Raw genomic sequence first — 27,025 nt, 5'->3', positions numbered from 1 at the left:
CCTCTGAGGGATTTCATAATCCTAAGCTTGTATTTGTCTTGAGCTGTAAAAACCAAAACTCTTGGGAGGAAGGAGGAAGGAATACTTCTATTCCTATAAGCAAAAAGCCAACAAGTTGATAAAGATGAAAAGACAAACTAGCAATATCATTTAAGGTAATTTTTTGTCTAGCTAAAGACAAAAAGTTGAAAACATGCCAGAACATTTCAGGAGGGCTCTGTACAGAAGAGGGAAATTGTCTGTCCTCTTACTTTTCAGTTTGGGTTAAAACCAAAAATTCCCTTGCATTTTGAGAAAGCACATCCACACATAATATTTAAAGTAACTGGAGATAATGATCTTCCATTTAAGAGGAAAATAGGAGACAGGCAGATGGGAGAGTCCTTAGAAAAGGAAAGAAAAGTCCTGCTCTGAAAAAAAATCAATTCTGAAGTAAGTATATGGAGATTCCTTAGTTTCCTCTCTTGCCAAAGGAGATGCAAGTTGTGGAGATGATGCAAAAGAGGGGATTAGGGAGTTGGGGCATAAAAGGAATAAGAACAATGAAAATGATCCATGTAGTTGTTCTGTAGGAGGATGCCCAGAGCTCTTTTGATATATATCATAGCAGAAAAATGATAGAGTAATAAAATCTCTGGAATTCAGCAATAGGTTAGTTGCATTGGTGAGTAAAGTACTTTTGCCTTTACAGAAATGTATTTGTATGTTTGCTTACTTAAGGCAAACAGCAGTCATTATAATCCAACCAAAGCTTCAGCTTCCACCTAAAAACTCACCGATCTACCACCACAAAATAATTGTATGGGAACTGGAACTTTAAATTTACTAACTAAAAAAAAAGAAAAAATATACAAAAAACCTTGTACCAAAAAAACCCACACTCTATTGTTCTCATTGATTTAGGAAAGATTATTCACTGTTAGACAGTTTTAGGAATGTTAGGATTGAGTTAGTAGAATATTTTGCTTTTTATTCACTTACTGGCTTTTGTCCCTCTCAGGTAATATGCTTAAAGCTCTCTTTTCTATTGCGCTGGGGTTTTTTTTTCTTTGTTTGTTGTTTGGTTGTTGGGGTTTTTTTGGAATATACCCAGCTTCTCAAATCACAGCTTTCTTTCATGAGGAAGAATTAGGCATTGCAACTAATGGTGTTAAATGATCTTCCAACTTTTGACTGATCACAGCTGAAAAATAGCTAACTGTTGAGCTTCAGTGAGCTGGCAGCATTGATCCAGACAAAAGCTTACAGAGGCATGAAGATAGAAGCATGAAAGCTAAGCCAGAAGAAGTTTATTTCTTTAAAGCTGTGAACTTGTAGGAAAATACAGTAATGGTGGCTAAGCATTTAGCCAGAAAATTTTTAAGTTTTGCTGAGACCATCAGGATTACTGGATGCAGAGGTTTTAGCATATAAATTGTCTATTAGTGAATGCTTCACAGAGTCTGTTAATTCATGAAGTATGGACAGACAGGACTCATGAGAGAGGACCTCAGTGCTCCAGTGTAGGCAGTGATCAACACATATGTGAGTTTGGCTGGAGAAAAAATCCCAAAAGGACAAACAACTTCAGATTTTCAAACCTATATTTGGCAAAATCTGAAGTACAGAAATAAGTGAAGGAGGTAACATAAGACCATGGGGACAGGGGGAGATGAGGCAAGAGCATTTTAGACACAGACTTGCTCCATGAGAAAATGAATAGAAAAGGCAAGATGGCAATGAAAAAAGAAAAACTGTTTTCACTAAAATGAAAAAGGCCAGAACTGAGAGGCCAAGGGAAACATAAATGATTTTCAAAATGTTGAGGAGGAGAATGAAACGTGACTCTTAGACAGAAGAGAGAGAATAAAGAACTGAAGCCTCTTAAAATCATGGAGATGAAGGTTTTCATTAGTCAAGAGTCCTGGCTAAGAAATTGTAGATTTGTCATTTGAGCAGATCCAGCAGAAGATGCATTGCTTGTCAGGATGCATTTAGTAAGAATACAAATTAGATGAAACTGTAAGGTTATAGACACTTCTGGTAAAGCCAGAAGAATGAATTAATATCTTTCATGCTGGAGCAAGTGACACAAGTGTCCCATTAGATGGGTCTCTTGGTTGAAGAATACATTCAGTAATTTCAAATTCATGGTAGTTACTGAAGTTTTCAAGTCCATATGAAAAAAAAAGCAAAAGCATGGCAAGATCAGGAAGTAGAAGGAAAATATAAGATAGCAAGTGTTATGGAAAAGATCTGAAGGAAGAAGAGTCCACAAGGAATGCAGAACTGTGGTGACAGAGGGAGGAGTATTAGAGTAAAATGATGTCTTCAAACACAGGACATTTAGTGTAAAGTGAGAATGAGACAGAGTAAGTCTTGGCAAACTACAAGGAAAAGAAAAAAAAAAAACAAAGAAACCATTTAGCCATGACCACCTCAGTTTCTTAGAAAACTATGAAAACTACATGAAGTATTATCAGTTTTCATTAATGACAATAGTTCAGAATGTAAAATGAAAGGTATAATTTCTTATAGAAGTTCAAGGGAAAAAAAAAGGTAGGAGCTTTCTTCTCTAAGAACTTGATTAATGATGCAAAATTTGGAAGCCTCTTCCATACAGAGAAGTATCTTTTTTTCATGCAATATCATACAACCTTGAAGACTTTTTTAAAACAGTAATTGAATAGCAGCTGGTCTTTCAAAATACTGCTGCTACAGAGCGATAACAAAATTTTTCTGCTATAAATGGGAAGAACTTAGTGATTGGGAGGAAATGAACTGAGATGCCTAACTAATCAGCTGAGGCCTCTGATTTGTTAGCAGAAAGAGGGCTAAGAACCTAACATAACAGGAAGTACTTCCAGAAGAATAAATAGAAAAATCTTAAGGTCACCAAATGAATTTCATGACTTTGAGTACTGTGTACAGCACTGATCAACTGTGTTGCAGAATGACAAGCTCATAGTGTGAGAAAAATCCCACCAAGCTGCTGCAGATCTTAGAAACAGAGCTATAAATACAGCTACAAGAGGGACTTGCATTGGGCAGTATATATATATATATATATATATATATATATATATGTGTGTGTGTATATGTGTTGATGACCTAACTTTCAGAAGTTTAGCAAGGGACAAATTAAATCCTACTTGGTTTTACATAGCATTTGAATTTAATTACATTATGCAACTATCCAAAAGTGCCTGATAGAATGTAACCTCTCAAATTCCTTTCCCCTTTCCTCTTTTTTTTTTTCTGACAAAAATATATCTTAGTTTTAAGTGGATTCTAATGGAATTTACAGAACTGACCCTGCAGCTTTCCAATTTTTATAAGTTAGTCAATTTTCAAAGTGTTGAAGTATTCTGACCCATACAATGGAAATCTCAAAGGAGTATGAAATAGTAATGCAGGTAAAAAGCAAAAACAAACAAAATATTATAAATTAAACTTATAGTACTATCACCATAAACTAGGTTTTATTGATAAGAGATCTAAGGCTGAGAGTCTTGATGTGAAGAATTTTAAGAAATAATCTTAATTTCAGATCAATGTGTTAAAGAGATTTCTTTTGTTTAGCTTTTTTGACCACAAATAGAGGAAAAAATGTATAAACATAAAAATAGCATAGCCCTTGTGTCACAAATTTTAAGGGATCTGGATACAGCTGTGCAATTATAAAATAATTAGAATACTTAATTACATCTTAGTGCTGTAAAAATCTCAGCCTATTTAGTACTATAAGAATCTTGACCTATTTTTGCATAGGTCCCAGTCTTCAAATCCACTATCCTTAATAAAAACATTTCATTTATTATAGGTTTCAATGACAGACTTATTTTTAGTAACTTATGACATACTGATAGGCTTCAATAGGTGTTTAGAAGTTTCAGTTCAGACAGAAAAAAAGAAAGTTCAAATTCTCAAAGCTAAGAAGCTCCTTGACTGTACTATTTCACTCTTCTGTTGCCAATAGGTAAAGTCTTCTTATTGCCCTCTTCTTCATTAAAACTATTGCTCAGACACTGTTATGTTTTTGTTGCTATGCTGTCTCTTCCTGCTTGTACCACAAAGATGACATCTCTGCAAGCTGTGGATCAGAATGATACTCAGGAGGAGAGCTCAGAGCTATAACCTTGGGGGTTTTTTGGAGTATGTGCTGTAGAACTCTTGTTTCTCACCTTTCCAGTCTGACCTTCATTTTGAACTTGGAGATGTGTAATGATGAACCTGTGCACAGGATGAAAGAAAGGCTGCTTACTGCTGTTAGCATTTGCTTGACTGGTAACAGATGTTCATGGAAGAGATAATTTTTTTAACTGTCTTGTGGTCTAATGTACAAGGCATGGAGATTATTAACATTCTGATCAATTACCATGCTCATGTTTCCCATTAATCCATTTTTCTCACTGTTTATGGGAGCCAGTGATCACATATTTTTCACAAGATGTTATCAATTTAACAGTAGCTTCTATTCAAATTATTTCAAAAATAAGTGTAATCCAAGGATGTAGTACTAGAATCAACATTTGATCTATTTTAATTCTTTCTCTGTGGCCTATGTCAGCTTATGTATTATATTCTACTCAACAGCAAAAAAAAAGAAAGACCTGTGATTTTTCACTCTCAAGGACACAGCAGTTCCACCGAGAGTCATCTTCCCTCTCTCATTCCTGTAGAAATCCCTGCACCTGTGCTTGAAGTCTTTGAGGTCTCAGCTAATGAAGTAGGTGCTATTTATAACTCTCCAAATCTCCAACAGTTTTTGATGAAAAACAGTCAGTCCTGACAGCATCTGTGCCACAAATAGTTCCTCAGGCTTGAACTTTAGACCAGCTCAGTTCAGAGAAGACACTCTGTCCTTTCTGCCTTCTCTTCCTCATGTCAGATGTTGTGTACCACAACAATTTCACATTTTCACTTCAAAAAACAGAAAAAATCTGAGCCATAATGTCAACTGAAAACTTAGTAATAATTGCACCAAGTTACTCCCAATCAAGTTTCTGTGGCCTGACGACTTCTGCTCAGCTGGAATACAGAGATTGTCAGCCTGCATTGCCAAGGTGTTACGTGAAGCCATACAGCATCAGCTGCATTCCCACAGTCACCACAGCTCACTTCAGCACGGTAAGCTATTGAAACACAGTATTTTGTCTGGAAGCCTGAGTCCTAAACGTTTATATGTTCTCCTAAAAGTTAGTCAGTTCTCCTTCTATGCAGGAAATCTGTCAAGAGACAAGGTTTTGGAGATTTGAGCTGAATAGTTTAAGTACAAATGTGTGATGCCTTGGCCCACATTCTCTGTAGAATCATCATGGTTGTGAAATTTCCTATGTGGTCATACTCATCCGTTTTTTCCTTTGTCAGCCATCAATAATTTCAGTCACATAAATTGGCTAAATGACTCTGCAATCAAAAGTAATGTCTTCCAGCTCTGGACAGAAGACATTTGACTGATTGCAGAGGAGAAGTTGATTGCTGCCATAAAAATTCCCTGAAGAGTCCAGATCCAGGCAGACTAGACCTGATCAATTTTCCTGTGGGCATGCCTCCCCTTGCTGAGGGAGGGGACAGAGGAAAGAATCCGTGAGGAAGAGCTAGCCTCCAAGCTATCCTCTTGGTAGTTTTCCAACAGCTGGTAGGACTCTAGTCAGTCTCTCAAAGTAATTCATGGAAATTTTACCTTGTTTTATAAAATGGAGGACTGGAGCTTCCATTCTTTCTACAAAATAGAAAAAGATTATGGGATAATTTCCTGATCTTGCATTTAGTACCTTTTTCTATGGAATTTTCTTCAAATTAAGCTAACTGAAAACCAAAAAAAAAGGATCTATGCAATTGCTCCAGCTCTACAGAAACTTGCAGTTGTCTCATTCTTCCGTCGAAATAATATATTCCATGCATTCACCTCAGCAGCTCTGCTCATAGCACACTGTGGCACCAGCCTGTTACAGCACAGAAGAAGGACTGAAAGGGTTCATTCTAATGAACATAAACTTCAAGACTCAGCCCTGCTGTCACTGAGTCTTTGATTTCAAATGAGGGAGAAAGCACTACTGTGTAGGCATGAGAATGGACAGCCTGAAACAGCCACCTGCTAGGGAGAGAGAGAGAATATACTCATCACACATGATATAGTAACAACTATGCTGCTGAGTGTATGCCTCACATACAGTGCCAATGGGCAGTCCATGACCCTGGAAATAAATCTGTCCCATGTTCCCCAGCTGAAGAGAGGACAGAAGGCTGAGAAGTAAGAAGCTTATTTTAGCTGACTGGGTTACTAGAACACAGAGAGAATTGACAGTTTTGCTGATATAGTAGCAAAATTGAACTTATTTGTCTTATATAAACAACAAACAGAGAGCAATGAAAAATGAGAGGAGTCAAGCAGACTTATCTCAAGACAGGCTGAAATGACTCATGTTAATTTATACTGTGGCTCTAATGTTTTCCATGAAATAAGGACTTTGTTTGGTAGCTCTGTTACTAATTAAGCTTGTAAAAACTTTCTGTCAGAGAAGCAGGGTCTGGGGTAACCCCAGATCATGCAACCTGGGAAGCATTAAGCAGAGGTGTTCTGGTGGCTCTACCAGGCAGGACCAGACCTACTCAGACTATTCACACAGTATGTGTGAACTCCACCCTCCAGTGCTACTGGCTCAGGGAGGCTTCTCAACTCAGACACAGCACAACATCAGATTTGCCCCACCACTGTCATGCTTCTTTGTTCACAGAAGGCCTCTCAAAATCTGAGGCTGTAAGATGTTGCAATACCACCCTTAGGTCCAGCAGTATCAGCTCTGAACAGGAGCTAAGAATTCAAAGTTGACCAAAGCCATCCAGAACTGTCACTTCACAGATGACTGGAAAAAGAGAGACACCCACACCAAGTAGCAGATCAGGTTTATGTGAGTTGCTGGTCTCAGGTCTATACCACATGAAAACTGATTGAATGCTTCAACTGCACCTGAGTAATCCAAGCCAAAACAAACCAGCTGTGCAGAGAGCCAGTTTCATTTTTTTACATCCATGGCATGGTTAATTGGCAACATGAATAAAGAGTCCATGGATAATTAAGAGTGAAGTACACAATATATCAGCATTCTCTTGGCACATTTGAGTACTGACACATCATTTATTTCCCACAGACTGTGCATACAAAGCTGAAAACAGAATGTTCATCTCTCAGAGAGAAAATAGGAAGATTCTCCATTTTTTTAAACATCTATACAATTTTGCCTATCAATACCCTTTTTTGCCTATAAACCAGCTAATTAAACATCTGATTTAGGGAGAATCCCCATGTACTGTAGTACTGTGTTTGAGCCCATGTCATTACAGACCTTGTCTCAGAATACACTGTGAGCAAGAGGACAAATACATCATGAGGGTTTGGGTAGCTGGCTAAAACCTGGAAAATACTTAGTTTCTGTGTTCAAGCTGTGGAGGTTCCACACATACATTTTGCCCTTTTGAGGATGAGGGCCCCCAAGGGGTATCTGGAACAGTCTTAGAGCCACTGGTTTCAGCTTTTTTCTCAAGCCTTATCTTAATTGACTCAACTTGCATTGAGTCATTTTGTGTTACTTGAGTTCCGGGGATTTCATAGCTTCCCTTACCAGACCTCCCAGCACTAGCATTTCAAATCTCTCTGCAGGTTTTTAATTCCTGGAGCCTTCTTTCTGGGATTGCAGATTCAACTCAGCTCTACTTTAAAACACACTTCCCTCTAACAGAATTGTAATATAGATCTCCTTCAGCTGATAGTGTCCAAAGACTGCTGCTTTATGAGAAGATAGGTAATTGAGTCCCTGAAAATTAATACCCTATAGGTATCTCTGCCATGGAAATATCAGGGTTTCCACAGTTCATGAGCCTAAATTCTAAGTTCTTCTGTCTAAAGTTCCATATCAATTGGTCTAATTCTCATAATGTCATGTGAGTGAATTTGAAACATTCCTCTGCTGACAAGACATTTGGATATAGGTAGAACTCATGCTGTCTAAATATATCGTTAAGTACCATATGCATGAGGATATTTCAGGACCCAGCCTCCCACTGATTTCAACAGATCCGGTGCTGCTTCCGACTTAGAAAAATTAGTCACCTGTGTTTTATGCAGATAGATTTTAAGGTTGTTGTTTTCCCTGTGTCCTCAGCAGATAGACCTGCAGAAAAGTCAAAACCACAAGCCAGCCATGCCAACATGATCTTATTTTGTACTTGCTGATGCGGCTCTCATTTTGCACTTTCTACTTTCTTTTAAAGTAAGTAGAAGGTGTTTTCTTATTCTAGTATAAAAACAGCAAACAGAGAAGAAATAGTGTAAATTGAATAAAAATCAGCAAGCTGTAAAAATTCTATGGAGTATGATGGGAAATCTTTTACTTAGGAAAGTGAGGATTTAAATGGGAAAATGGAAAGTATTACTATACTTCTAACAACTTATTACTAGAAACCGCCAGTTTCTAACAAGATTGGGATGAGGGAGGAACGTCTGTTGATTCAGCACTTCTGTCATGTGAAGCTCTTTTATGGTGCAAGTCAGACTTCAAAAGATAGGAGCATGAATAAGTAAAAAATTAAATAGCAACATCAAGTCAAAATTAAAAATCCATACTATGAGTCACGTTTGCACAGCGATGGACACCACAGTTTTTTATATCAGATAAGTGGCTAGATAAATACATCTACTGACAAAGAAACCAAAGTGAGTAAAATTAATTCATCTTGAGAGGAGCACGAGTATAGATACCAGATGAAATCTATCCATATCTTGTTTCCACTAGAGAACATCCTACAGTAGCCTTGATATCACTCAGATACATTGTTATTTAGATTATTATGCATCCAAAAAAAGAGCAGCAAGGTGGAGAATAGTCTGGAGCACAAGTCCTGTAAGGAGCTGAGGGAGCTGGGAGCCTGGTGAAAATGAGGTCCAGGGAATACTTTATTCACTCTTCACAACTACCCAAAAAGAGGTTGAAGCCAGGTTGGTGTCAATCTCTTTTCCCAAGTAACAAGCAAAAAGAAAGAAAAAAAGAAATGACCTCAAGTTCCACCAGGAGAAGTTTAGATTGAATATTACAAAAAATTTCTGCACCGAATAGTTATTGAGCATAAGAACAGGCTGCCTAGTGAAGTGGTTGAGTCATCCCTGGATATAATTAAAAGCCATGTAGATGTGGCATTTAGGGACACAGTTTCATGGTGGACTTGGCAGTATTAGTTCTCCAGGTCAACTCAGTGATCTTAATAGTCTTTTCCTATGTAAATGATTCTATATTTTTATAATGCCAGGAATAGCTTTGCAGACAAATATGTCAACATGGAAAGTAAGAGTCTGTTCTAAGAACTCACACAGTCTAGGGCTTAATGGGGTAATGCTGATATCACTTTAAAGTCTGGTTTCCTGACTCCGGTATTCATCACAGGACCCTCCATGTTTGTGCTTTCTGTCAATGCTCTCCTTGGATCTGAGGAATCACCATGTTTGTACATAACTCTAATGGTTCGAGATAGGAAAGCAGCTAGCCCAAGTAAAGCCTTAAAAATTAGTTTCCAGTTTTCTATTACCAACTAATGAAGTGTTTCTGAACAAAGGCTAGTCATGATCATTCTTTGTATTTCATTTTCCTGAGAATCTTCACTCATCTTTTCTTCTCCATCCCATTATTTTGTGAAGCGCTGCCTTTTCTTTTCAATTTAGTTAGTATAAAAATTGCAAGTAGGCCAAACAGTCTGAGAAAAGATAGCTTTTATTCAGACATTTATAAGCACATAACAGAACATCAAGTTCTTCAATCCATCCTTCTGTCTTCAAAGTTAAGCTGTTGCATGTGAAAGTTCCAAATATCACATCTTTACTCCCAGACATAATTTACACTGAACAAACCAAAGCACCATTTTGGGTTTGGAACTGTAGACACCTTACTGGCTTAACATACCAAAACTAATTAGTTAACTTCAGGAGTGCCTTGTGCTGTTTGGCTACTAGGCTCAGGAATCTGTTGCTTAGGCAAACTCACTCACATCATGCCATCTGAGATTCCCTAAGACAACCAAGATGTGTCAGTGAACCAGATGATAATTGCAGGCCCCTCCAACTGAAATGATTCTATTCTATTCTGTTCTATTCTATTCTGTCATACTGACAGCATGACGGGTCCAAAAGGAGTCCTTCACTGGTGGCAGGGGAGGACACACACACAGCACCATATGCCTAATTTTTGCCAGTTGACTCTGTCCCACAAGTCATGAATGTCTGACCTGGCTGTGTCCTGGTTTATTTAACCTGTTACATTTTGGGGCAAAATCAGCTTTACTCATTCCAGTTGTGGCCAGATAACAAGCTTTCTGGTACAAACAAGCAATGTTAGGCACCTTATTTGCCCTGTTATGGAAGGTGGAGAAGGTATTGACTTCATTTCAGAGGTAGCCCGTTATGGCCTCAGAAAAACCTCACATACTGCCTGCAGCCATGGACTGCTATCAGAGATGTGCATGCAACGTATTCCTAGTATTGTAACAGCTGATCTTAGAGACAGTACATTTCTTCAACTTTTGCTGTCTGCTCTTTCTTCTGTGAATCCCAAACACTTCTTACATCGTCTTCAAAAGCTGCAAGAATTCTAAATCTTATCTTTATATTAAACACAATACCTGCAGTAGGCAAACTGTGGTTCACAGGTTATGAATCTGGACAGCATTAGCCAGTCGTACTGGAAATAATAGAGATTAAGGATCAGAGGTTGAAATCCAAATGCCATACCTATTTACAGTCTTTAATATGTCCAATCTACTACGTCTGGGAGAGAGAGCATTAATAAGCATAACTCCTTATCCAGTTATCATATCTAGTGCAAAGCTGCACTTGCACAATTATAATATCCCTTTAGAAGGAGTATATGTGACTTAGAATGAGCAGAATTCTTCCTTAGACAACACAAACAAATCAGTTTCTCCTGAGAGGTCATTTTTTTCCTTGCTGTCAAGAGAGTTCATTTGATTGACCTATGTTTATGTGTTTTTGTTTCACAGTTTATGTGTTATGTGTTTCACAGTTTATGTGTTCACTGTAGATGACAAGCTTTCTTAAATTCCTCAGGAATTCTGTTAGTTTCTCAGAGATCCACTTAAGATGTCAGTATTCACATTCTTCTTTAATTTCATTTACTTCTTGTACCATTTCTTTGAAAAGACATTTCTTGTGTTTTTAGTTTCATATTGTCTGTATTTCAGTAAAGGGTCAGAATCAATCTCCTTTGCTTGAGTTAAATAAGAGTCATCAAGGACATAAAGTGCATTAAAGGCTTCTACTGTCAGAAAAAAGACTACTTTCTATTTATATTTTTCCCATACCACTGGAATTCATTTCATGTGAAGCTAAGGTGAAACTCTTTCATTTTTCCAGAGAACTTCCAGTGGTAATAAAAATAGCCTGTCAAAGGTCCATTTGTTTTCATTTTCAGTAAAAAATGATTTTATCTCCTTAAACCATGAGAACAGTAAAGAAAACAAATTCTTTTTCCATTCCAAAAATTCTCTAATGGAACACATTTGCCATTGCAGTCACTAAAGGCAGAGCATTCCAATCTGGCTTGTGGATAGCCCTTGTTGACAAAGTATCCTTGAGTATCTCTCTAAATATTGGTATTATATCTGATGAGGCTACAAGCTTCTGGTGTTAATGTTTTATTAAGTCAAATTTATTAAGTTCAGAGTTGTTAGTTTGCTATGGAATGGTGTGCAGGCATATGCACCCCAGCTGCATTGTGACAAATGGAGATAAAAAGTATAGGAAATGGGTCACAGGAGCACAATCAATAAACTAGTACTTTTCTTTTATTTTTCACTCCCAGAGTCCTGTTCTGCAAATACATTAAATTCCTAACTGCCTGACAGAGGATGGTATCAATCTGCATGTTAGTGCTTATTGATTAGCTTTACTAGGATATGTGCTGCTAGCTGTAATAACCAAGAGCATTTCGAGTGAAATTGATCACATCAGTCCTAAAAGTTAGAACATTTTTGTGGGAAGCCCATACGCAACCATCTGATTTAAAACTTTCTAGTTTCAAAATCAATATTCTCAGACCACAGCTGGAGTAGATTGTTTCTAATGGATTTTTTAAAGTTGTTTGCTACTAAGTACCAATACTAACATAGTACAAATGAATTTGAGGCCATGTTGATCATATTTTTTTAATTATCTTTCTAAACAGCCTGAGATTTATCTGCATTACCAAATAATTTATCACAATAGAAGAAGATTAGTAGATCAAAGCAGTTAGTTCAGTAACGATCACATCTACATGTTACAAGATTTTGGATAGAGATGACTACATTCATAACCAAATGTTCCAAACACCCCTGTGAGTTAAGGCTGTCCTAAGACCTATTCATCAGTTTGGTTCTTTGGGTTCCCATTACTGTGCTGACTCCCTTAGATACAGATCTCAAGTAGACTTTCTTGGTTAGTTTTCTCTAAAAGTGCTCTAGCTGACACACACCAGCATGGCTTTGCAAACTAAACCAGTGCAGCAAGTCATGGTGATCAGACATTTCACTTCAGAACTGTTGTACCACTGCAAACCAAAATGTTAATTTAAATAGAGAAACCTAGCCTTTATTTTCTCCTTCAGTTTTTTAAAATACATAAACATAAAAAGAAAATAGGAAGGAAAAAATATATATTACCTTAATAAGGGAAATAATCTGAATACACTGTAAATATGAGTTTTCTTTTACAAAGGAGAAATAAAAAGTCCCCGTCTTCCCCTGTCAGAGCTATGCAAGAAATCTAAATGTATGCCCAGAGTTATCAAGCTGTGACCATATACCTACAAAACATGAAGCAGCTCTTGCTCAATGCCACACACCACTGCATCATGAATAGTAAGCATTGTTTTGGTATTGCTGTCTATATTACAAATACACAAAAAGGGAAAGAGAGGATGGCAGCTGCTGCAAGATTAAATATAGAAAAAATACTTCTGGGAAAGGTTTGATGAGAGAGCACACTATCAGTGGAGGAAAAAAATAATGCCTGAATGCTCTATCAGAAATGCAAAGACAAGGCAGAAGCACTGAGCAAACCAAAAACTAAATAATGAATAGGCAATGGGGTATCAGTGAATATGCCAGCAGGTTACAAAGACTTCCACAGCATTACAGATTTCAAAATGGAACAGCAAACAGCAAAGACTAATTAAACTTATATGCACCACTGCTTGGATATTGCAAATTGTCAGCAGAATTTTAAATTCAGTCCAACATTCTTGACCCATTCAGTGGGGTCTGGAGCATTTCTTGTGCTCCTCTCTGAGAGGAGCACAAGAAGTTGGTAGTAAGTTACAGCCTAAGAATCATTGCAGGGTAAGGTTAGTCAGTGCTTTTTCATAGAGGTATAAATATCTTCCAGAGAACGTGGCTGTACATTCACCAGAATAGTTCAGGGAAGGGGAAACTGGCACTTTTCTGATGGAGCTTCCAACAGGAGTTCCCTGTTTGGACCATAACAGGCCATGGCTATATAATGCAGCTTTTGGGGCTTTGGGGGTCTCCCCGACCCCAGCTGCTGTGGGTGTCCAGGACAGAGAAGTCCAGCTAAGCACGACCTGTCCAGGCCCCTCAAGGCAGGCTCCAGAGCCACAGGCAGTCTTAGCAAGCTCAGCTCTTAAATGAGATCAGGTCTTTGTGATTATCAGCTCATTAGGGATTTCAGCTCTTAGCTTGCTAAGCGCCTTTGGCAGACTGGGAGAGAGAGGAGAAGGCTGTGTGAGGTTCCACAGAGATGCCTTTATTGGTGTCTTCTGTAAAGGGTCCTGGTGACAGCTCTTCTGCCAAACTGAGCAGAAGCAGGGTTTATATAGGGTACAGGAGTTTTAGGAAATAGTCCAGTATTAAGGGTCGAGGGAAAGTGATCTATCATCTTACGGAGAGGTAACAAGGGTCCAAAGGTGGAAGAGAGGCTTCTTAGGTCCAGTCATCATGACTAGGCATTTCTTATCTCAGACTGCTGACCACCAGGGAGGCTGCAGGTCCTGTGCTTGCTACATGGCTACACAGATTTAAAACAGCCTACAGCAGGGAGACAGTCCCAAGGAGAAGAAGAATACTTAATATTAGAGATACAGAAATATATTAATTATTAACATATTTAAACTATATGGGGAACAAGTAATTCATACACTACATACATAAATAGAAAATAAACCCTGTCAATATACTGCAGCATTCTTGTAGCAAGTTCCATATGAAGGCTAGGATATCTCCTGAATATAATTTGCTTGGAAATAGTTAAAAACAATTCACCAACCACACTGTTGTCGCATACCTGTCATTCTGTTGTGAGGAAAAATACATAGAAATAATGAAGTGAGTGGGAAAAGGAGGTATTACTGCCAAACTTGGTTAAACTGCACTTAGTTACAGTGCATATTTACATATACTTAAGCATTGTTCTCATGTGCTTTCAGCTAAATTAAACATGACCCGCCTGCTCTGTACTATTGTTGCCAAAGCCAAGAATTACAGAAGTGAATGGGTACATTGCTTAATATTGCATAGCATTGAGTAGTTATAGATGCTTGGGAGCATGACTAGGAATCAATTTACAAAGGAAGAATATCAGTTTAACCAGTAATAGGGACTGTTAAAATTCAAGGAAATCCAAATGGATGCCTAGGATTCCAGTGTATTAATGTGGAGACAGCTTTGAGGAATTTGCAACAGATAGCAATGACACCAAGTGTTACAATCAGCAACACCAGGGAAATAAATCTCTCTGGCAGAATTGCAGTTGACTGCAGTTCTTGGGACACTTGGGAAGAGATTCAGCTTTTCTAACTTCAGGCATTTCTAGAATGCATACACTTGACCTATTTTGGATATCTATATTAGGATGAAATGAATCATACATTGGAAGTGTTTTTCTCAAAACTGACTTTAAGAGAACCTGGATGAATTACTCCAAGGATTAGGTCAGATGAACTGTACTGCCCTCCCAGGTACTCTGGCCTGAAGCAATGAATAAGAGCAACATGGCAGGTGCTTGTGCATTACAAAAGCACAGGAAGACCTAAACTTAAATATATATTTCAGTTTCAGCAAAAAAGTCTCAGAGCAAATTATGCAATTAAACTTAACAAATGCCAAGGGTTTTCTTATGCTCTTTTTTTTTCCCAGCTGGGCCAGGGAATATACACCATCAGTCTTTGAGAAATGTGGACATAATGGAGGGACCCGATGTCTACAACTTTCAGATCACAGATACCAGTGACATTTGCAAGATTTATCTAGAAATGGAAATTCTATGTGGTAAAAGTAAGTCAGTCATTAAAACTGGTAAGACTGAATTAGAATGCTTCAAAGAAGGAAGAGAAGGGGAAGCTGTGTTTGGGAGGAAAACATCTGTATTCTGGTTATTCAGACAGCACAGATGCAGTCTTGCTATCAAGAGATACGCTCACCTTAGAGCTTGTTGTCTTAGCTATTTGAATGTATATTAATTAGTACAGATATCAGTGGTGGAAAATACTATATGCATACCAAGACCAAAATACACAGCAAGTATACTCCAAATAGCTCTGCCAATTTTCTTTTAATAAACTGTGTCTTCAGAAGTAAGTCACATGTTTTGAGCAATAATGGAACTCAACAAGGTAGACAGGCATGCATGAAAGCCACAGACAATTTCATTTTCTAGGAACACAAGCCATATACAACTACATGGAGTTGGACAAAACTTTTGTAACACTCAAATTTGATCAGCAGGATGCAAAAGAAACATTGAATAATGAGTGGTTGATACTGAATGGAGCCTAGCAAACTGCTGCAAGGTATGCACAAAGTTTACTGTATAATAAAAAGCCTTATGAAAAAGCTCTCCCCAAATCAGAGGAAAATGCCTTACAGCTCTGATTCATTTTCTTTGTGACATTTTGTTTCAGTAGGCTAGAGAGGTGACCTCCTCCCACAGCTGGAGCAGTAGCTGTCACAGCATAATCCACCAGGGATCATGAATCAGGTTTTTTAACTGCTGCAGTTTACAGCCAGTGAATTAACTTAAACTGCCATTGACTTTAGGTTATGTACCTAAACCAGATGTGAATTGTAGTAGCTAATGATTAAGCTAGTAGCATTTTCATCATTGCTATGTAGCACCCATTCTGCCCCTTCTGGCAAATCATAAAGGATATTTATCTGGATTCTCTTCCAGCACTGCATCTAAAATCTAAGGAGAGTTGTTGGCTCCTTAGCTGCCAAACAACTTAATAAAATTTGAAAGTTGCTGTTCCTGTTATACCCAAGACGGTATTGTTTTTATGAGGTGTAATAGAATATTAAATAAGAAATTGATGATATTCCTGCTTAATTCTGTTATCTCAAGAAGCACAACAAAAGAGATATTACACCTGGCAGATTCTCAAGGCATGTTTATGTAATTCTTCTGCAAGAAACGGCTAAGCAGGGAAGACGATTACTTATTGAGAATAAGGGCTTCTCAAAGCTTAGGCAAAACTAGCTTCAGTTCTCACACACAAATCTAGAAAACAACCTTGTGGTCTAAGAACTCTTGAGCCATATCTGACATGTCTCACACACTTGATCCAAGATGTTAAACCACAGAGATTTATCACAAGGAAAAGGAAAATGTGACAAACACTAGTGTGTGGGAACAATGGGTAATAAATCAAGACTCAATGAGACTAGAGGGCCTAATGTGGAAAACAAGGATGCATAGTTGTGTGGATACAACCATATCACATTATTCACCTCTTCTGTGCTGTATAAAGCAGTGCTCACAGAGCTACAGTCTCCTTAATACTTACCTGGCCTACTTGTTGGCCTGTAGCTGGATACTTCCAAAGCATCATTCCACTGCTGTGACATAGCCTCTCACCAGTGCCTGAATGCAGGTGGGCTCTGTCACAGTCCCACTCCTCCCTAAAAAGCAGCCTCAGAAATCTCCAAGTGGGGGCCAGACCTTAAAAACATTGACACCAGAGGAGTTCATATGCCAGCTGAAGTGACTGATAGATATGTTAGCAAGCAGGGAACTCCTCACTTACTTATCTGCCTTAGGCTGCTGTTGTGTGGTCACATTTGTTTGCCATTCCTCCTGCTTTCACTCTTCCTGGCATTCTCTGGGTAGTGCCCAGTCTTGTCACTACCTTGACTTTGACAGCAAGCTTGCTGAGGTTCATTCACCACTTTGCTTTACTCTGTGCAGACTTCTGTGCAAGGGGTGTCTTGACACAGTTGGGCACTCTGACACAGTTTTGTCCTTCAGTTTCTCTAGCTTCCAACATCTTGCAGAAGGATATCCTCTGCTCATCAGGACTCTTTGGAGATTCTCAGGCCAGCCTTTTCCCCATCCACTTGCATCTGCTAACAGCATATCCCTTGTTTTTCAAGAACATCAAACCACCGACCTTCCAGATTGTGTACAGAAATTAATTTCCTGTGACTGAACCAACTGGGTGTAAGAGTACTGTAATGTGGAGAAAAGATTAAAGACCTAATAGTCTGTGAGGGTCTTATTTATTTCCTCTTTCTACATGCACACTGATCCTTACAGCCTCGATGGCTTGTCCAGCTTTACTGAAATGGCTGTTACATCAACAATTTGCAGCTCAGAAGTGGGACTGTGAAAGACCGCCCTGAAGCTGGCAATGTTTACTAATTACAACTTTGATGGTCAACATGTTACAAAAAATCCTTCTATTATTTGTGTTGTATTGTGAGACACCATGGTATGCTAAATGCTTCCTTGACACGCTGAAGTCTTTACTTTCACTGGGTTTTATCACAGCATTCTTCATAACTAAACATGTCTAATAATTGAAGGTAAAAGTGACCCCTTAAAGCTGTCATGATTCATATCTGCTCAGGCTCAGGCTTGTATCTATAGTCACCTTATTAAGCAATAATTCAGATGGCAATCCTGAACATAAATGGTCCCTGCCTTTCTCCAGCAAGTAGGTGAGGTACAGCAACATCTTCTTCACTTACAAAGCTCTAAGCCAAGAAGGATGATGAATCCAGGCCCAAATCAAGATAAATTCTGCACTGCTGCCCTGGACTCCCTATAAAGCACATTTGCATCACAACTGCTGCTCCCATCCAAGCTGCAACTACAAACGTCCCTGAACTCGTGAGCTGCACACTAAAAACTTTAGTAAAGTTTCATACTGAACTTTTATCAAAGTACATACCAACAGCCACATAAAATGCATCACATACATGGAGTAGTCACAGTTCCCACTTTTCCATTCCATGATTCACCTGGGTTGGACACTGAAGTGAATCCCAGGGCAACCTTCTCTCTCGCTTTCAGCACTTCCTTCAACTCTCTTCCTGCCTGAGACAGAGATTACATGAGTATAACCTTTGGTTATGAAATGCATCCCCAGCCTGGGAGTCATACTGGAGCTCTTTGTGAGTCACATGTGGCCCAGAAGGCTGTGAGGCCTTGTGCTATTCTGTAAATGTAGCAGCTGTGATTGACATAGAAAAATTAAGTAAAAACACATTTATTATACTTTCTGGGGGTTTTTTTCCTCCCAGCTGAGATGGAAGCATCATTGGCTGCAGCCCAACAGCAGTAAAACTGTTCAACTTCTAACCTCACTAAAAAGTACTGTCAAAATGGTATTAAGTCAATAGTGAATGCCTGAGCCTGTGAGAAGAAACAAAAAGTAGTTCATAGACACATGAGTGAGTTTATTGACAACTCTGGGACTTGCAATACCCTGACTTCAGAGACTGAGCAGTGATAAATAGGCTGTCAGAGTGAACTGTTTGGGCACAAAAGAATAAAGAATATGCCAACACTGGGGGGGCAGGGGGCTATTTCATGTAACTGAAAGAAGAATCACATGACCTGTCATAAGCTTTTAAATGTTATATAATGTGAATCATAAATTGGAATAGGGATTATCAAAACCTCTGATAGACAATGTCATCTATCTATATTTCTTTACCACACATCCTTCAATTTTAACCTTCACCCCAGTGTTAGATTCTTAGAATCTCAGCCCTTTTTTTCTTCTCTTTCCACCCTTTACCTTACCTTCTCAACCCTGTCTCCTTATCCTCCCAGGCCTGTCCCACCCCTCCACTTTATCTGGAAGGACAGAGAATGTCAGCTTTCTCCTGTTCCAGGTATCACAGATCAGCTGCTGGAAGGTGCCAGGAGGGCAGGGCAGCAAGGACATTCAGCACGTACATGAACAGCAGGTTCCCCATTGGCTGGGGCAATAGAGTATATCAAAAATCTCCCTGGATGATAGCACAAGAACCAAAACACAGGAAAACTGAAGGCTTCTAAACAGGCATTCTAGCCCTCCTGTGGATGCAATGAAATGTACAGGGAAATACCAAGGGATATTGCATAGACAGAGGAAGATTCATATTTCTCTGGGTTTCAGAAAAGAGTCCTTAGGGATAAGACCTTCTTTTTCTTTCTTCTTGAATATTTCATCTTTAGCTAACACCACTGGAAACTGAGCAATCAAGAACAAATCCAATTTATTAGCCAGATGTGAAACTTTCATTCTTGGCAGCTGACAGCTGAGAACTTGTACATTTACCTATTAATTTTTAAGCAGTATTATTACCAACTAGCGAATTTGCCCTGACACTCAGTAATTTTTTTGTCCATTTTCCCCCATCTTTACCTCAACAAGGGCAATTTGTTAATTGTTTTTTTTTGTTTTGTTTTTATTTCCTATTCTTTTAACCATCAGGAAGCTGCTTTCAGAAAGCCATCTGCACTTATTCACTGCCAACACTCAACATGGTTTTAATAAGCCTTGTGTGGTTTTGACTTTAACACTTGTTTCCCTGTGCATAAAAGCCTATTTCCTCAGCTGTCACAGTTTGTCACTTCGATAAAGTTTCTCAGTTACCTTCTAAGCAGGACAGTTTTTACTCTTACTTTCTTGGAGCAACAAGTTAAATCTGAGCACAACAGCAACACTGATAATTATCCAAACTAGTAAATGTCCATTGTTCTGAGCATGAGTTTCCCTCTAAACAGAATCCTTCATAATAGATGCAGCTATCTATAGAAATACTAAACTTTGAAAAATTATGCCAATCATACTTTATGGTTTAATGACAGCTTATATGAATGACTTTGGAATCAAATATACTCCATTCACAGGGTGATTCAATGATCTTGCATCTCTGCAAAGCTCACCTGGGACTGGAAAATAAAGTCTGGTATTTTTCTTGCTCACAACATCACTAGCAGTAACAATTCTTTGCAAGAAGGGGATTTCTGCAAGACTGATGATAGATGTTGGAAAGGATTTCTGGGCATTCTCATTGCTCTCCTGAGTAGTGGCAATAGCAATCTTCATTAATAATAGTAATACTGGAGAAGTAAAAATTAATTAATGTCATCATTTGGGCGCTGTTTGACAGGGAAGACAGAGTTGCTCTAACAGCCAGTCTTTCTAGGCTCTTCAGCTGAAGGTGTATTTTACCCACATCTCTTGCACCATCTCTGCCCCTCAATGAGGCAGTTCTTTTGCCCTCCTGCCTGCAAGGTGTCCATGGAAAACAGAGCTCTGCCCTCCTGGGGGGGAGGGAGGAGACTGTGCCACCAGGTGGACGGGATGTGGGAAGAGAATAGAACAAGAGCTTATAGGATATAGCAGGAAAGACCACCTTGAGCAAATTTCTGGTCAATGCATAACACTGCCGCCTTCTTTTTTCCATACAGCCTGCAAGGTTTTTTTCCACATTGTGCTTAGATTTAACTGTTTTGATCAGGGGCTATTTCTTGTTAAATAAACTCAGAAGATAATTTTTTTCATTGAATGAATCTTGGAGCTGGAGTCAGATTTACTGATTATTATTCCTGCTCTGGTCCTTTTGCCCCCACTTGCCAGACATTAGGAAAATTATTTCATTTTCTTATGTTTCTGATTTCACCACATCTATATTGTCTGTTTAAATCTGAGGTCTCCCAGGCAGAGACTGGAACAATTAATCCTGATCCTTGATTATTAGCACCTAACCAAGGTGCTAATAGGTATATCATACTTGTAAATAGTACACACAAACATCAACAAAAATTCAGATAACAGAACAATCCCTTCATTTTACACTGAATTAATAATAGGGTAAAGGAATGCAAAGAAAACCGAACAACTCCTCTGTACCTGAGAAAGCTTTGCAGCAGAAACAAGAATAAGGTTACAGTGAAAATTCTAAATCTCTAGAGTAAACATCAAACAGGTGCTGGATTTCATTTTCTCATGCACACTTTTCAGCAAGAATCTCACTTTAATCAGAAAGATTTTATAGTCCAGAGCTTCCTGCAAATCTCTGTTTAATGTAAATTTTAGTACCTTTGGCATATTTTGGCTGCCAGACTATTATTTACTTGATCAATCTCAAGCAAGCTTTAAATTATGCTGTTAAAACAAAAACTATTTCAGATTTGGTAGACAGTAAAATGATTTTGTAAAACAACATTGTAGGAACCTGCAGTTACTGTCCATCATTTATTTCTCTGCATTCAGTTCTGTGTTGAGTTTATAGGTAAAATGATGGCTGGCTGGGTTTACTAGGAGGACTTTGGCCTTGCTAATCATGGACCTGGAAAATCAGGCTGGACTTACATAGTGTTATTACAGCAGATCCAGGATAAGGTTGTAGGGAGAGCAGGGTAAATTATGCTTTTAAGATTAGTCTTTTCAGAAGCCTGTTTTACAGGGAAGTCATGTTAAAAAATGTGCCCAACTGCTGGGGCATCAACTCCTACTAAAAGAAAGAGGAGAAAAAGCAGAGAGAAAACAGAAAAAAATGGTCCTCTTAAAATTACTTGCCATCAACAGATATTACATATCCTCAGTCCAAAATACATTCTTTCTCTGCTTTAGGCTCAGACCCTGGTCTTTCTCTCACAGAGATTGAAACCAGATGATCTTTAAAGGCTCTTTTGAACCCAAAACATTCCATAATTCTATAACTGTCTTGGGCATTGAATTTCTGATAATGAAAGGCAGAAAAAGTATTAATGGGAAAGTAGATTTTAGTGTGTGAGAATGTGAAACAAAGTATTGAATAATGAGGATTTTCTGGTGTTCTCTAGTTCTGCAATTAGATTGCTACAGCATGCACCTTGTCATATATTTAATTTAGAAATCAGATTAGTAAATCAGCTAAAGTAAGAAGCTAAAGGAAATTAGCTCCTGTATCTGTCTCACAATAGAGATTGTAAGTGAAGAGCCATGAGGCTCATACTGCAGCATACCAACTTTGTACTGCTCCAGGTGTCTCAGATCAGCTGATGGATGGGGCTGCATGAGCAGGGCAGGAAGGGCATTCAGTAGGTGCATGTACTTTGCCTGTCTGAATGAGAAAGTGTACCAAAACTCTTCCTGAGGACAAAAACACACAAAAAAAAAGAAAGCTGAAGGTGATCAAATAGAGTTTAATCCTTCTACAGCAAAAGTTTTCTAAGGACACATTGAAAGTTACAGGAAGTTACTCATAGTCATCTCTTATAATATATGGATGTGGGAAGAGTCACACTGTTCTGTCTTAAAAATCAGAGTTATTAGGGTTAAGATTTTTATCCTTTTATTTTCAGATGTTTTACACCCATAACTATCAATATTAGAAATTTGGTCATTAAGAGCCAATGTATATATTAGCCAGATATATACCCATTCCAAACCAGGTGTAGTGAGTTGACACTGGCTGGATGCCAGACACCCACTAAAGCCTCCTCTCACTCTCATTCTCGCTCCCCCTACAGCTGGACAGGGGAGAGAACGTATAATAAAGGGTTCATGGCTTGAGACAGAGATATTAATTGAATGTATTATTAACAAAATCAGAGCAGGATAAGGAGAAGTAAAATGAGATCTAAAAACACCTTACCCCCACTCCTCCCTCCTTCCCAGCTATACTGCCTACCCCAGCAACACAGGGAGATGGGAATGGAAGTCCCATCTTCCATGAGGGAAGACTTCCAAAGAGTCACTCTTTCTCCTGCTGCTCAGGGAGAAGAATCATTCCTTTCCTGCACTGTGGGGACCCTCCCACGGGAGAGAGCTCTCCATGAACTCCTCCGATGTGGCTCCATCTCACGAGCAGCAGCTCCCTGCAAACTGCTGCTACATGAGTTCATCCCAGGGGCAGCAGCACCCCGCAGACTGCTGCGGTGTGGGTCACTCTCCCATGGGGTGCAGTCCTCCAAGAACAGGCTGCTCTAACAGGGGGTCTTCTTTCCATGGGTCTCCCAGAGGACCTTAGCCTCCTCTACACACCCACCTGCTCCAATGTGGGGTTCCTCCATGGGCTGCAGGTGGATCTCTGTATGCCCATGGTCCTCCATGGGCTGCAGGGGCACAGATGCTTCACCATGGTCTCATCACAGCCTGCAGAGGAATCTCAGCTCTGGTGTCTGGAGAACCTGATCCCCCTCCTTCTCCACTGATCTTTGTGTATGCATGGCTGTTCATGTCATGGGCTCTCACTCCACTCTTCACTGGCTGCAATTACAACTGTGCAACAACATTTTTTTTAAACTCTTTTAAAATACATTACCACAGAGGCATTGCCACCACTTCCCGTTGGCCCAGCCTTGGCCAGTGGCATGTCCATCTTTGGAGCCGCCAGGGACTGGCTGTGCCAGACATGAAGGAAGCATCAGGCAGCTTCTCACAGAAACCACTGCTGCAGCCCCCCTGCTGCAAAAATCTGGCCATGAAAACCTAATAACCATGCCAGATACTGGGTCCTTGGATCTGCTGGTAACTTGGTTAACCACTCCATATCACAGCTAACTGTGGTGCAGGATGACCAGATCTGTGCATATTGAGCTAAATAAAGCTTTGCTTTTTTTGATTGGCTTTTCTGGTCAATCTTCAATTTCTAAAGGTTTAATATCCCTGTGTGAGATTAACATTATTCAGTTTCAGGAACAGAAGAGATCTGTAGCAACATGGTTTAAGAGAGTTCTGGCCTCATAGGCCTCATCACTTGCTTATAGACATTTTTTAATGGCACCATGTGATAACTGAACAGGAAACAAGGCTAACACTAAAAAAATCCCTGGGGGAAAAAAAAAGGGAAAAAAAGGAAGAGTTTTTTAGTTCTTAGTTTAGCCAGCATTCAAATTTATGTTTAAATTAGATACTTCAAAGTCCTTTCATAATCTATAGAAAGAAAATGGCATTTCCAGGATGCATGTCATCTCATCTCTTGTAATGTGGATGTGATCTAAAATAAAGCAGACAAATCAGACCCTGAAAGTGCCTATTTCTCTCCACTGACTATAAATGGAGCACAGGCTGGCTAGCTCAGATGGAGACGCCTACACTCTGGATGTCTAAAGATAGGTGAGATAAATCCTGCCATACATCTGTTGCTGCTTCTCATATGGATTTCCCCTCTTTGTTGCTCTTACACATGAGGTTTCAGTATAATATTGAAATGCCTGTAAATGTGTAGGTGAGGCATACACATATATATGCAGTCTCTCTTGATCTCCATCTGCAAAAACAGTGGCTTGGGATACAAGGACATTTTTCTGGTGGCATAGTCAGTTTATGAAGTTTGCATCTCCGAGTTGAATTCTGACGTTTGTCAATCAAACTGTATTTTAATGTAATTTTGTAATGCTGAAAATCTCTCTTCCAAGAAGGATGATTGAAATATTTTTGGGATATCAGCAGAGCACTCCTGATATTGCCAGACAGAGAGCTCATTCTGCTGTAACTGTTGCCTGGCATTTCAAACTGTGTCTAGATGACCAGCTGGGACACACTCCTGTCTTTTTGAATAATGCTCCTCCAGCTGCCCAGATCAGGGACTGGGTAAGGAGTTCCCTGCAGTTCCCTGTCAGACATTGATGGCTAACAAGAACATCATTGCCCCAACTTGAGGCAGGGATATGGCTCAGGCCTGGGAAGCTGAGACTTCCCAAATCTGTAATGATTCCCTTTACCAAGGAATTTTACCAGACTTGTTTCTTCCTGTACTGAATAATGCTGAGACCTTCCTCTTCACCTCTTCCCAGAACATGAGTGCTTGCTTTCTCCCCGATGCCTCAAATGTTGTGAGTGCTGCTTAATACAAGCATACCTTCCTCTCTTCTACCTATCTCTTTGCAAGCTTTACTGTGGTAGGCATATCCTACTTTTCAGGAAATCCAGAATATGTTCAAAATGATTTAGAAATGGGGAAGTGGAACCAAGAGATCTGAAACCACAGAAACCTTTTATTAGAATCTGAAATATGGTAATGTATTAGAGCTTATCTCAGCTTTGTAGTGAAAAAAAATATACACCATCATCACAGGATTGCAACTTCCTTGTAATTTATATAATTTATCTTCTAATATTAGCAGGCTTCCAAAATCTCCTGCTGTTAGTTGAATATCTGAGGCTGTAGTGCTCTACACTATTCTCTCTCTCCTCAATTTCATATGCGGGCTCTCCAGACTGATCAAGAACTAAGCCTAAAGTTCTCTGTCTCTCATAGAGACAACATTGCCATGGCTGTTGTACATGGCTTGTTAGCTGTCCTCAGAAGCAAAACTGGAGATATTAAGATAGTCCTAACAAATCCTAACACATTTTCTTGCTTAGTTCTCCACAAAACTGGAATGTTTCCATGTGTTTCTTCATGAGGTTTATACCTGTGATCAATGCCCATCTTTCTATCAATACCTTCTCTTAAAAAGCTTTGGTAATGGCTCACACACACATTGAAAATGAGCATTCTTTCCTTGTAGAATATCTTACAGATAATATTAATTTCTTTATTTTTTTCAGACTAGTGAGTATACAAGTAACATGGGAATATTTCCACAGTACCAACACAGCACTTTTTTCTTCCTAGTCTGTAGCAACTCACTCCATAGAGACAACACTTCTTCAGGTCATCAGAAATGTTTCTACAAAATGCTGATGTTGATTTAATTCTTTTGGTTTTTTTGTTTGTTTGTTCTTATATTTTATAACTTTGCTCACATTCAATCACCTGATTAACTGCATGGTTTTCACAGTTTGGTGTTAGCCTTTTTTAGGTAATAACATGTATTATTTTCAACATTTTTCTGCTGATTTCTCTTCTTGTACTGCTGTTTTCTGTTAAGAGGACATGAGTTTATTAACAGAAATTATAACTTAATAAGGGAATACAGTGTTTCCCACTGTTGTGACAGCTACCATTATGCCAACCATTTGGCTATTCTTGGTAAACAGCTTGAAGTTGTCATTCAGTGCTTACTAGAGCATTTGTAAAAGCCAAGAAAGCCTGAAAAAGAAAAATGTTATTTTCCAGGCTAGCAAAGAGGTAAATAGATGGAAGTGACAGCCACCCTCCTCATAAGCATATTATTTCAGCCTTCTTGTCCATTAAGAGCCATTGCTGAACTATGACCAGTTCTGCAAGCCTCTGGATTCTTTCTGGGTAAAGAATGTAGAATTTATTACAAAAATTACACATTTGCTTGTCTTCCAAGAAACCTTATTTCTCCTTATAAAAGCTAAATATATTTTGAAACATAAAATCAATTGCCAAATTGATTTTTTATCTCACACACACTCACCTAGGTATATGCTTAAATAATAAGTAACCTATCATTTACATGTGATGTCAAGCTCTTTACACTCTGGGGCAAGCAAAACAAAAAGTGATGTCCTAGAAGACACTGCAAGATATGTCTAACATCTGACCTGCTCTGAGAGCTTGCTTCAATAGCCTGGACATGAACTGGTAACTGTCTTTGCTCCTATCACACCAGTGGCCAATGTGGTCTCATCTTCATGACTGTGCTGTAAATGCATTCAGACTTCACACACATAACCATGTTGAAGAGATGACATTGTGGAGGTGTTAATTGCCTTTTTAATTCATGGGAATTATTTGTTTTACGTTGAGCCTCAGGAGTGTTTGGGAACACGGACTGTCTCTTCTAGAAGAGAAGTTATATATAGCAGAAGTTATATATATTCAAAGATTATAGACTTTATATTTTGTTTCACACTGTTACCTTATCCTT

General features: G+C 38.9%; 2 long non-coding RNA genes across 5 annotated transcripts in view; one reads left to right on the top strand and one right to left on the bottom strand.

The window, feature by feature from the left end:
• The window catches only part of LOC135301778 (uncharacterized), a 21,895-nt gene extending 6,077 nt beyond the window's left edge, over positions 1-15,818 (top strand). For both annotated transcript variants that reach the window (XR_010363514.1, XR_010363513.1), the window contains exons 2-4: positions 4,662-5,109; positions 15,175-15,312; positions 15,695-15,818. This is a non-coding gene — a long non-coding RNA (uncharacterized LOC135301778). The remainder of the gene's footprint in view (positions 1-4,661; positions 5,110-15,174; positions 15,313-15,694) is intronic.
• Positions 10,783-27,025, bottom strand: LOC135301777 (uncharacterized). Of its 3 annotated transcripts, none has more exons than XR_010363511.1 (7): positions 26,700-27,025; positions 23,287-25,218; positions 22,262-22,388; positions 18,207-18,352; positions 17,061-17,379; positions 16,821-16,975; positions 10,783-14,067 (listed from the first exon to the last, which is right to left on the bottom strand). It is a non-coding gene; the product is annotated as an uncharacterized LOC135301777 (long non-coding RNA). The 3 variants fall into 3 exon arrangements; XR_010363512.1 differs by having other exon boundaries at positions 17,061-18,352; positions 23,287-23,519; positions 25,102-25,218; XR_010363510.1 differs by having other exon boundaries at positions 17,061-18,352.

This window comes from Passer domesticus, chromosome 5 (genome assembly GCF_036417665.1).
Source record: "Passer domesticus isolate bPasDom1 chromosome 5, bPasDom1.hap1, whole genome shotgun sequence".
In the NCBI taxonomy this organism is placed as follows: Eukaryota; Metazoa; Chordata; class Aves; order Passeriformes; family Passeridae; genus Passer; species Passer domesticus.
This window is presented reverse-complemented; position numbering and strand designations above follow the sequence as displayed.